Genomic DNA, 13,399 nt, shown 5'->3' on the forward strand with positions numbered 1-13,399 from the left:
GCCCATGATCTCACAAACACAAACTTTCTAATCTATTATAATAACACAAAAGGACCGTGTGCACTGCTGGCGTAGTGTCTCCTACGGTGGCTTAGGAACAAAATAAGAGTTTAATTCACTCTTAATTCACGTGGCCACTCAGAACAGCTCAACACAGAGAATCTATTTACTGAGATGAGACAAACAGAACATGTTGACCTATAAGAATTAGTGCTTCTGAGAACATCACGTACCATGAAAACGTTTAAGCTTGTAGCATTAAGAAATGACGTGGTTCGTTCCACACACTTCTCATGTCTGCCACGTGCAACCCTTCACCCTGGGCACTTCCTGAGTCAAAGGAGTTTGTGTACTGTATTCAGCCTAATGTCAATTCAAGCTCTAATGTCCTAGGATGAGATGTAGTGCCATCTCACTGCTGCTTTATGGGAGCAGGCAAATTCCTAGAGACGGTGGACAGCCTCAGGAGGACACATGGGCCTCTCAATAAAGGCCTCCTCAGTCACAGCACAAGGCGCTCAGGGACCTGCAAATAATGGCCAGCCCCAATGGACGCCTGCCTATTCAGGCCCTCATTTAGCTGCAGGCGTAAGAGTGCCAGGGTTAGACACGGGTGTGCAGGGGATAGGGGATTGCCATACGCTTTATCTACACACCCCTCTTCTTGCCTTTTTCATAACACCGCAGAGATTAGCATTAAAATGGGTGCTAAAAGTCAGGCTGCGCCCCCACACGCATCTGTTGCAGCATGTGTTCCACAAACTCACCACGTCAAAGTGATGAAGAGATGGGAACAATAATCAATGACTATGATTACATCCAATCTTCGAAAAAAAAATTATATGTACCTTAAAACTCTGCAAAGTGTTCAGAGTGACCCTAACAAACTTTAGCTGTTTGTGAGGAGTGTGTCAATGTTACCACAGCAACAAGATACTTAAATGCTGACAGTGTAGCAACTAGCTAACGTTGGTCCAGCCTGTTACCCAAGTTTCAGTGTCATTGCGCTTATGTTTTAACAAGTCTCAGAATATGTCAGTCTCAGCAAAAACATTCCCCAAGTCATTTCGCTTAGAAGTACTAGTTTGGTTTCACATCCAACCACACCCAAACTCTCAATTATCATTTAAAATTCGTAAAATTAACTGGGGTTTTTTCCTAACAGAAACAGTTTTTTGCAGCCACCATGTGATGGTTGTGACACAAATACATTAATACAATATATATGCAAAAAAACTATGAAAGTACTCTAATTGTCTAGATTTAAAGCAATATTGTCATCTAAATCTTTAAGCACATTCTTTTCTCTTTTAACAGAATATTGAATAGAATTTTTTTTTGGATTTATGTCAATTCAAATTTAGTATACATTAAAAATTTAATTATGATTGAGCTATTAATAGGACTATTATCAGATTATTAGGCTGGATGTAAACATGAACATTAGTATCAGACTATTCAAGTAGTATCTTATCAGTACTATTGTCAAGAAACAAAGACGAGTGTCATAGTTTCAAACAAATGTGGTGTTTTTTTTTGTTGCCAAGCTTGATTCTAGCCAACAAGAGAGACACATAAACAACTAAGGAAGAGATGCCTCAACAGTAATTGTTGCTTTTGTTTACTTATTGGCACCACCGTGGTCCACAGATGACTTGCCAGTGGGCAACATGTAAGATCTTTTGCGCATCTCTCCACTGGCCACCAAGACAACATCACAGTTTGGAAAGAAAACCAGTCCTCGCTATCCCAAACCTTTTTTCAGACTCACAAGACGTGTCAGCCACCGTACAAGCTAATCCTATAAAAGCGTAAAACAAAGCAGGAGCTAATTACTAGCTGACCGTGTTTGCTCGTCAGACGCAGGTGCAAGTACTCAGAGTCATGGCTTGTTTCTCCAGTGAAGATAAGGCTTTTTTTTTTTTATGTAATGGGTGGTTGATCACAAACCAAAATAAGAAAACCACAAGTACTGGCACACTACCCTTTTAGCTGTGACCATAAATTCTATATATAGTCCAAAGACTCTATATATGGCAGTTTCAAAACTGGAAATTTATATTGAAGTCACATGTCGATCATGTTCCCTGTGACAAAAGAAGTCATAAGGGACTTTCTCTTCAAATGGGGAACTCAGAACAGCATGGAAATTAACACTTCTCTATACGTGCTTGGAAAATGTAGTGGGCTACATTCATCTGTATTCCACACACATCAGCACATTAGTATCAGGTGGAGATATTATATATATATATATATATATATATATATATATATATATATATATATATATATATATATATATGGGGGTATACTTGCTCAACATAAAAGTTCACTGGTCTAAAGACCCTCACCCTGGCCTTGAGGTGCTAAGAACTAGTTAGGGCCACAAATCAGGACAATAAATGACCTTGGTGACAGGAAACCCATCATTCCCACACTTCTCTGGAACCAGCTGTGCCAAAGCTGGTGCTGAAAGGCAGTCGGAGGGAACTAAGCAAACAGAGCTCCTCCTTGTTTACAGTACTTTAACCCTGAAGAATCTCAGTTTGCCACAAGATGTACAAGGCGAAAAAAAAAAGCCAGCCAATACCATTACAGTAGTTAGATAACAAGTCATGGCAACAATAAAACTATTAACACAGAGCATGGACACTGTAAAGGGTCTGTTCCTGATGTCTGCACTTTGTTTTCTTTTAATGCTCAAGATGACAAATGACATCCTCACTCAGTTTTAGGTTTCTGTTCCAGCATGTTAGGCAGGCAGGCATGTTTGTGTTTCTTGCTGGGAAGAAGGGAAGATTGTATTTCACTGAAATTACTATAAACTGTGTCATGCTGGGGAAAATGCCTTGGCAAGCATTGCAGATTTGTATTTGTAATTGTGCTGGTCACTGCTGAGAACCTTTAGTTACCTGGCAGACATGAATCAGGGGGTCTAACGTCTCACTGGTTCATGTTAGTCTATTAGAAGGCACAAACACCATTTGCAACACATGCAGTAGAGTGTTAAATGTTACTTCAATTCACATTCAGGTCATGTAAAAGGCAGACACTCCTCCATGAGGGCTGATATGAACCTGCTATAGGAGTAGAGATTAACTCCAGTATTTGTGAAGCCTCTAATGAAAGGGGAATCCACTTATCGTATCTTAGTAGTTAAAATAGACCACAGCAGCCTGTAAACAAGGGAGTATTTATTCCTTCTTCAGCATCACACATTACCTCTGAAACTGGAGTGGGCAGAAGAATTGATATGAAACAGACTGTACAATCTGTGTCCAAGCCACTCCTCAATAAACACCCACTGTAAAGCACCTGCTTTATATCTGAAATCCTGAAATTAAAAGGCTGAATATTTTCTCTTGATATTACCAGTGATCCAAAGCATTAAGATTTGTGCTAGAACACATTGGTTTAAATTAAAATCCTTAAATGCAAATTCTTAAAAAAAGAAGAACACTTGCATGTGCCTCAGCAGGTTACACTGCTTCTCTCAGAGCTTGCAAGACTGTCTTAAAGTTTAACGACTTACAGAACAAAACGACACATTATCCTGCACACTCGGCACTTAGACCGCTATGGTCCGCGCGAGCCACAAGAAACCGATCCAGTGATCTCACCTCCAAAGTGTCTTCTAGGCTGAAGTCCAACTCTGTAGTCTACTCAGTGTCAAAGTGCACCAAGAGCTGCTGGACACGCACGCACGCAACTGCGCTTCAAAAACCCGCTGTTTATTGTTTTTTTTCACCTACATCTGAGTGAAGAACCCAAAGAAGCACCGATAAATCCACAGAATATGCGCTGTCTTGAGGATGAATAATTCCGAGTTCAGTACAGCAGACGCGCTCCGCTCTCGCGCTAGAGTGACTGTGGAGAAAGAGAGCGCGCTGAAGTCGTGATAGTAGGTGATGACGCGCGAGCTGAAACAAGCCAATCAGAGCCCCCGCGTAGGCGCGTGACCGCTCTCAGTGGTAATTACGGCAAAAGTAAAATCGCTTCAGCAAACTGGGAAAGAGGAATTGATTTGAAACAGAAAGTGCTCTATTTATAAGTGGTGAATCCCGCAGGGGTTTTCTTTCCCTTTAGCATAATGAACCTAAATTCTGTGAAGTCACAATATTTGGTGATCCATATAGTTGGAGTTTCCAGATATAGCAGTGGTTCTCAAAGTGAGCTCCGGGGATCCCCAGGGATCCATGATTTAAAAATATGTAGTTAAATTACAACCCATCGTTATCATATCATTTCTTATATTTATTACTGATTTCTTATATTTATTAGCCTGACTGGTGACTTGGGTTGGTTTAAAAACTACTGTCAGCTTGTACCTAATGTGTTATATCAGTGGAAAGTTCAGCAATAGAAAGCTCTACCAAATATACAAAGTATTACTGTACACATGTGAATAATGTTCATGATATAAATCAGTATTAAGCAGGTCTGTGGAATTTATTTTACACTTAAAAGGTCTCTAGCTTCAAACAGCTGAACAACCCAAACAGCTATCTACAGTTAGATGGTTCCTTTTCACACACTACAAGGAAAAAAGCCACCAATCTTTATACAAGGCTGTTCAAATTAAATCCTTCACCTAAATATATGGATCTTTGTTACACATGATATTTGCTTCCTCCTGTATTTTTCAGGACACCATGTAGCAAATGATGGCATATGACCTGCTCCTGACTGCTAAGCTGCCACAAAGTCTGAAACAGATGCTAGAAAAAGTTCAGAGAAAGGCTTTCCTTCTCTTATTGCAGCTCAGACGGTAAGAGCTCATCTACTCGGTTACTTTTTAATAAGTATGCTTCAGTAGTAGCTTGAAATACAATTGCTTACTCAATTTAAAAAAAATCTGAGTATTACAATTTTGTGAATTACTGCCACTAAAAAAAAAAAGTTTTTGTTTATAGTGTAACAGTTGTAAAAACTGAGAATTGGTGCTGTAACTGAAAGTGGCCTACAATGAATGCTGGATTGCACTGAATTCATAACATGAACTACATCTTATGTTAAATCTGATCCAATTCCCTGATGTATTCTACGCTGTGAATGCACGATACAGATCTTGCATGTCAATACAAACTGTCGTCAAACAGCATGGCAACTTTAGCGTCACACAGCAAAGAGTGGGTTTGGTTATCACAAGGATGTTGCTTTTCGAATACTATTGTGTATCAGATGATACTCGGAACTGATATTGGTTTTGTATAGAAAATGGAAAAAGTGGGATTGTGGTATAGTGTTTATTAGCTTAAAATGACACGGTTATCTGGACTGTACTTGATGTCCTCTCATAATATACGTTTTTAGATAATATGAAATTTTTCAGCACCTTCACCTGAAGAAAACTTCTTAGATGGAATCTTAACTTATTACATTTGGAAATTTGTCTCATTCACACTGCCTTTGAACAGATCAGCAGGGGTACGTGCTTCCTGGAACCACAAAGAGTTCTCTGAATTATCTCCTTAATCTGCATCCAAAAAGATCCTGCTAAGGCTAGGTGACAATGGAACTGAGCATATCCTATTTCATTCAGCTGCAGAGTGCTACTTTTGACAATAACAACTGCTCACAGCTATCATAGTCAACACCTACACTCCAGGCCCATGGTTATATAACTACTGATGAGAAGATCGTATTGTTCTTTGTGAACGTCTGGAGTGTGGAGGTGTGTGGAAATCAGCATAGCTACTGCATCTTAGAATGGACCATATAAGAAGTGATGCATTTCACAGCCTGGTACGTGTACATGAAGAAGGAGGAGGAGGTACATTAAGATCCCACATGGATACATGACCGATTGCATTTCTCAAAAACAGTTAATACCGAAGTCTCACACTAGTTTATCATCAGTTTACAATTTCAGCTGTATACTGAAGTTTTATACCCAAGAATCGATGCCGTACTCATAAAGACTGTGCTCATCCCAGGACTCTTCTTCACAATATGCTCATACTGAACATCGTTTCAACACACTTAGCAGGTTTGACTTTACTTGTAACTACTTTACTCACTTCACATCTACTTGTTATAAGTCTGATTCCTCGCAAGATTACGCCCTGATGTTGTCTCAGGGAGTTTTTCCTTGCTATCATCACCTCTGGCAACCTCAGTTGGAGATCTAAATCCTCATATAAAGCTGCTGTATGACAATGTTTTATATTAAAAGCTCTATACAGATAAAATTGAATTGAACCGAATGCTTCTGTGGTGGGTTTGTAGTGCACCAAATTATTTCCCCGAACTGCAGAGGATGATCTCATTCTGAGAGGAGCTGACCATGTTTCTGCAGGCCTCCTTGGGGGATTCACACCTCTGCTTAGTGCTGAGGGTGAGAGACTGACTGAATCATTCACAGGTTACAAGTATGGAAAAAAAAAACCTAAAACAGTTGTTCACCATGTTATTGTTTACATTTTGGCTTTTTTTTTTGTTATGACTATTTTTTAATGTTATGACTGTGTCACTCATCAGAAACTATAGAATAACTTTTCAGTGGATCTAGCCTCAGTGTCCTAGAGAAGTGTTTTCGTGGCGTTAGTCAAGTAAAGAAATGCTTGTTTTATACGAGACATGCAAAACAATGTGTTTGGAGAACAACACCACACAATTACGCACACACCTATGACGCTTTGGGAGTTAATAATAGAAGTTGTTTACAGAGACATGACATTATGACTCCTTCAGATTACTTTCATGTTCTCTGAAGGTGTGCCACCTTTCTGTGCCTGGAGCAGAATATACTTTTCTTTCCTCAATTCACAAACGTATCATTGTGTCTTTCGTAGTACTCAAAACACACATCTAAGAAACTACGAAACAACTACTGTAATTACTATAATTGCTACATTCTGATCTTGTTTAGAGGAACATTTTCTTCTCCCAGAGGCAAAGCAGGACACAGTCCATGTCATCTGTGTTAAGTAGCAGTGCCTTTGAAGTAACAGATGAAAAATGCCACAAAATGTTCTCCTGCTCGCTATATGATTGAAATATGAATTCTGCTCTGCGTATTTTTGCCTTCGCCTTTCCTGCAGCTCAACCTCAATTCAGCCTGGCTAGAATACATGAGGAATTTATTAGCTTGCATTTACACACTGTCCATTAGTAGTAGTAGTAGTAGTAGTAGTTGGTGTTGTTTTTAACTGAAATTACTATTGTACTGTATTTTTTGTATTGTGGTCATGTTTTTTCCTGTCATGTTTAGAATCACGTGTTGTTGCCCTTTTGAGCAGATCTCCCTTGTAAAATATTTCGGGTATTTCCAGGATTGGGGTGCCATTCATCCCATTAAACAGATTTGTGACATTGAATCTAAGAAAACATTTAAAAAATGGGTTAACCCATCTCAGGCGACAATATTGTATTTTTTATAAAGATTCTTGGCCGACAATGGCCATATTTTTCTCATGTTTAAAGTAACAGGGTTGAGTTTTCTTTAACATAGAATTAGCAAATACACAAAATTGTGGTTAACTAGCATTCAAGCTAACGGCATTAGGACATTACATTTGTTTAAATTACAGCTTTAATTTCAATCTATAATTTGGGGTTAAAAAGGGTTGTATGTTCAAAGTGACCTCATCTGTCAGTATCGCATTAACTTTGAAAATAAAGGGGAAAAAAATTGAGAACTTTCCTTCTTCCCATGACTGTTATGAAATGATGAAAATTATGATGCAACTTACTGAACATTATGCTGAACATGTGACTTGTGGATTATTCAAACTATTTCATAGCAGTGAATGGTCCCTGGAGGACTAGTGGTTAGGCCATGGCGCTCTCACTACTGCAGTCTGGTTCAGGGAACCACCCCCAGCATGCAACAACATGCTCCAAGTGCCGGTCCCAAGCCTGGATAAAATTGGGGAGGTTTGCGTCAGGAAGGGCATCCGGCGTAAAAACTGTGCCAAATCAAATACACGGACCAATAATCTGCGGTGCCGACCCCTAACGGGAGCAGCCGAAATAGGAACAACAATTTCATAGTGGTGATTGTGTTCAGATAACAGGGTTGAGTGAATGTTGTAGGACACTAAAATGTCAGTATTTTTATAGCCTATAATGGCTACGTCATGGAAAAGGATGTTTCAAGCGTGAGATGTTAAATGGATTTACACATTAATGCAAAAATTATTATATTTCGAGGTAAAGTGTAGTTATAGTGGGCTGAGACAGGCAAAAATTCTGTTTTCTATGTTCTGTAGAGAGGTTTTTGTTATTTGACTGAAACATTCACATAGGTTGTTATGAAGAACATTCTGCTTTTATTTAAAACATTTTTATTTTTACACACACATTTGTAAATGTAATATCAGTAGCAAATCACACTGCAGTCCTGGAGCCACCCATATATCTCAGTGGGACTAACCTGGTTAAAAGGAAATGTACATTACAGCGCAGGAAGATTTATATTTTAATCATTAAACAAATTGCTAAAACTGTTTGAGTCCATGCCAAAAGCTAACCATGTATACACAGGGCAAAGTCAGGTCAGTGTTGTCTGCTGCTTCCTTACTCACTGGCTGCATTAGATACTCACGTTACATCATGAGACTGTATATACGGAAACGTCTGCTCAGACTTGCTGTACATGCGCATGAATCACTATTTGAATTTAGTAACTTGTTGAGGCAGGAAAGAAGTGTTTCCTGAGATTAAAAACCATTTAAGGATGCTGAATACAAGTTTCTCAAAACGTGGCTGTTCTGTTATTTTCTCACTAACTTAAAATAGGATTAACTGGCACTGTTTACTCAATCTGTTAAATCTGAAAAGAAAGCCAAGATGTTTTGGTAAGATGATACTGCTGTTGATACAGATTCCCTGCTTAATTAGACCTTGAAATTCTTTCTTATTTTTCTTATGTTTCTTTCTTTATTTATATATCTCTCTGGATAAAAATGTGTATTAGAGTTTCAAGTTTATTTGTCATGTGCACAAAATGTCAGTGATAACTGTACATTGAAATGCTTGTTATGAGGCTCAGATACTCTACAGCTGTGCAATACAAAATACAGTGTACAATACACTTAAACCAATAAGGCCATATGTCCACCATTAAATTTTCACTTACGTCTGAAGGCTACACCTAGTGCACCATGTAAACCACAGGGCGGATAGGTTAACAATGCTGACTGCCTTTTCCTGCCTCAGTCATACCACATTAGGACAAGTGTAGGGCACATTACTCGGAGTAAAGAGATACGACCACACACGTGGACTCCCAGTCTCAGTCGAGTCAATCACTGGCAAATTTGATCTCTATGATCAGAACCATATGGAAATATGGCTGGATTTAATTCACCAGGAATGTGACCTGTATATATTTCAACTGTAATTTCAGTGCATCTTCCCCTTCAGAGTTTTACTGTTCATGTACTTACATAAATAACATCATTATGTCAATCACCCTGGAAATGAGGACCGAACCTTCAGCTTAATGTTACTCCTGAAAAAGTGGAATTTACTAATTATTCATGAGTACAGCAGAGGGAGAAGCACTCACCATCAGACACAACTGGCAAAACAATTCACATTCAAATTTCTACTCGGCTACCAAGGTGTGGCAATTAACACTTCTGTCAGGAGCGACCATTACTGAAATTAACACACTCTTACCAGTTTCGCCTATGTTTGATCTGGATCATGGAAGCAGTTAATAACCCATTAAACACTTCGCTGGAGGCTTTTCAGATCATCTCCCCCACTGCCTCTCACTCTGATGCCCTGCATGATAAAACAGGTCCCGAATGAAGACAGATAAGATCTACTGAAAAGTATGCAGATGGAGGAAAAAAGACACTGACAGAATTAACCTATTTGTTTGCTCTAATGTTAAATTTGCATAATTACAGTGGAAAATATACCGGTTATTCTTTGTTTCCAGTGGTGAACATTTTTTAGTGCTAGACACTGTGATTACGTTTAGGATACAATGCACATGTGCATATAAAAAGCAGGTGTTAAGCAGAGTTAACTATAAGTTTCAGAGCAGTAAATGAAAAACACATGGACCAGCAAAGAACTTGGTCTCCTGTCCAGCACATTCAGAGAGAAAAGCCAAACATATGTGGGCTGACAGCTTACTTCAGGTCATATGAATTTAAAATGCTTTATAACTTGTATAAAATGACAGAAATGGCCTACAGAACAGTTTGATCATTTCTTTTTAAATCATCGCATTTTTATAAGGATTATGAATTGACGAATCTTTTCTCATGGTAAAAACTCCTTATGGTTTTATTTAAAACAAAACCCATAAAGCAGATATCGAACATGGCTGTATGTGCATTTTGTGTCACTACATGAGTAATTAACCAGCTGTCCCTAACATAACCAAACTCCAAAAGTACTGACATTTTCTTGGGAAAGCCATTTTCTGTCCAGTTCCCATCTGGGTGTTGGAGTGTTGGGTGGAGTTGGGATCTGTTAAGTCAATCAGGGGATTGGAGACACAGTCATGAGTCCATCTGTCACTTGGGTATCCAGAGAACAGCACTGACAGTTTAATTAGCTTTTATAGAGGTGCCTCGGAGTGAGAGAAATGTCTTGACAAAAGAGCAGAGGGCAAAAGATGGAGAAGTGTCCAAGGAATAAGCAATGCACACCATATGTCTGATGGGTCAATAGTCCCACTGTGAATAAACAAATATGGCTGAAACAACTGTGTGTTTCTTGTGAATCCAGTAAGATCTAACTTTTGTGTAAAATTAGATTTTGGCTGGACTTTAAATGATTCTGTGAAGCTGATATGACTCACCAAGAGTTTAATATTGGAATTCATCGTGCATTGTTTATTTTATCACCAAAAAGCACTGATTTGTAAAAAAATATCTGATCAAGTCAATCCCTCTAAATAAATGTCATGCTGATTGAAAGGCTGTAGAAGGCATGTGGGAAACTTGTTCAGACCAATCCAGCTGGAGAGCTCTGTGTGTGTGTGTGTGTGTGTGTGTGTGTGTCAGGGGTGATTTAGGAAATGGAGGAAAATAGGTGACAACACCCAGACAGCCTCTCTCTGTCCCACCCAAGCCTTCCACTTCCCCCACCTTCTTGTCCCCTTTGCCCTTGTTGTGTGCTTGAGAGCTGTCGTCTCCCAGCCATCCACCCACCTCCTGTCTCAATAAACAACATGGAGCCACCTGAGGAAGAAGCACTGTTTAATGTTTCTATTCTTAGCCTGTTCTCAGGCCCTTTTTGTTACATCCAGTACGAATCATTTCCCTCTTAAGACTTGTGAAACAGTCTAGATGTAAACACTTAGTGTCGTAGCAAGCAATTACACAGATTATGGTCTTTTTTTGTATGAGGACATGGCCATCGTGCATACTTCAGATGTTCTATATAAAAATGTGTCTAAATACAATCACTACCCTGCATTCTTGTCAAGAAACAGCTGGATATACATAGCATCCTGTCTTGTAGCTAACATTTCCTTTTTCTGGACTGATTAACAGTTAAAATCACGTTAGTAGTTTTCCAGAAGTTGATTTATATCCTGTCAAGTTAGTATATATTACCCATGCAGCTAGCATCAGCAGTTAATATTACAGCAGTTAATATTACCACTGTTAATGAACATGCCTAAAATATCCTGTCAGAAATTACGTCAGGTTACCACATTTTAGCAAAACTAGCATTGGCAGTAAAGATGATAAACATCTTCTTGTGTTTGCGACCTCGGCAAAAAGCCAACAAGTCGTTCGCTAATGTTTCAGCTACAAGCGGTGGTGTTGTCTCCTCGCCTCGCAAATAATAATATTTATGTCTGACTAGCATCTTTATTTTCTCCCAACATGTTTAACTGTGAGGTGATGTGCACGTTTTGTTAGCAGGAGAGTTATATTATATAGCCTTGTGATATACTTTATTTTACTAAGTTTCATCAGTGTTTCCCTATACACACGTGTTCCTTATTCTGTAAAGATCACCTGTCAACGTGGATGCTAATTAACCCACCTAGTAAAAAAATCATTCTACCATCAGGCATATCATGCCTTGGCTGATGTGTGTTGTTCAGCAGGAATTCAAAGTTTGCACTATAATAACAACATCAAGTTGTGTCACACCCCCCTGCATTGTAAATTAATGTTTAAACATACACACTTTTTGCTTTTAGAGTTTATTTTCTTTCTCTGGTTGTTGAATCTACTTGTCTGCTGGGCAATTACAAATAAAAACAAACAGCCCGGACATGTAATCTGCTTGCCCCGGGTGCATCGGCAAGTGATCTGTCCACCCTGATTACTATCTCACCTTTAGATAGAAATTGCAGCTATTAGGCATATGGTATTTTCTAACCCTTTAAATGAAAATGGTGGTTGTTATGGCCTTAAGTCTACAGCAAGTCATATTTTGAGAATTTGGGATTTGTAAGAATCATCACAAATGTCCCTGAAGGTCCAAAATTATTAAAAAAGAAAGTTAATTACAAGCACTGGATTAGCACAGCTACTATCATTTCAGAATATTTTAATCTAAGTGTTATTTAAAGTCATGATACTTTTAATACAATATCATGATGGCACCATAAACAATAATGTGTCCTAATTATTGTGATAAAAAAAATGAAATACTTTTAAATCTAAATAGTCCTACAGAGCACTCACCAGCTCTATATGAATACTTTTAGTACTTAGAAATCATTAGACATGCTGGCTAAGAAATGACATTCTTGGCCAGCACAGGGGTGGTCCTACTCTCCACTGTCTCCACTGAGACAGCTGAACAAGCCCATTTTTGACCCTGCACTCCTGCATTTATTCAACAAATGGACACAACACTTGGTCAGTCGAGCGACTATGTGGCTGCATGCTACTTTGAGCATCACTCAGTGGGGATTCTCACATTACTTGTGAATTTCACGAAGTGATGTCACTATCACACAATGCAAAGATGCAACTGATTAGCCACCCAAAACCGACACACATAGACATGCACTAATCTGCTTGAATTACATAAGACCTAGTCCTTTCAAAACCTTTCAAGTCTAACAGAGAAGCCTCACTGACTCTGCCTTTAGCCTGAGGTTAAGCAGAGAAAGCTGAAGAGGTCTGATGAACATGGCACAACATAGCCAATGCATTCCATTACATAAATCAGACTCATTTTTTATAAAAGAGACCCACTGAAAATGGATTTATCTAGGTCAGCTTTCAGTTCTCCTGCTGACCTGAGAGACTGCCTGCTCCACTCTCCTGACACTCTTGGTAATGCCCCTGGAGCCTGTAAGAATGTAGAGACAGATGGCACAGATGCCATGCCAAATGCCACACAAAGCTGGCTCAAATAGAGCTGGCCATGGCTTGGTTTGTCCCATGAAAGCGAGAGTGAAGGCATCTCACTGTGAAGTGATGCAAAAATAATCTGCTACGTCTGCAACTCAGGA

The 13,399-nt window shown here is 39.0% G+C and overlaps 1 protein-coding gene across 2 annotated transcripts in view; it reads right to left on the reverse strand.

Moving 5' to 3' along the window:
- rasgef1ba (RasGEF domain family, member 1Ba) overlaps nt 1–13,399 on the reverse strand; it is a 60,979-nt gene that overhangs the window by 14,089 nt on the left and 33,491 nt on the right. Inside the window, exon 1 of one of the 2 annotated variants that reach the window (XM_034299120.2) lies at nt 3,624–3,885. The exons of the other annotated variant lie outside the window; for it this stretch is intronic. The gene's annotated coding sequence lies outside the window, so the exon portion shown is untranslated. Of the gene's footprint in view, nt 1–3,623; nt 3,886–13,399 lie in introns of those variants that run through there. 2 annotated transcript variants of the gene reach the window in all.

The sequence above is a fragment of the Pangasianodon hypophthalmus genome, chromosome 24 (assembly GCF_027358585.1).
Source record: "Pangasianodon hypophthalmus isolate fPanHyp1 chromosome 24, fPanHyp1.pri, whole genome shotgun sequence".
In the NCBI taxonomy this organism is placed as follows: domain Eukaryota; kingdom Metazoa; phylum Chordata; class Actinopteri; order Siluriformes; family Pangasiidae; genus Pangasianodon; species Pangasianodon hypophthalmus.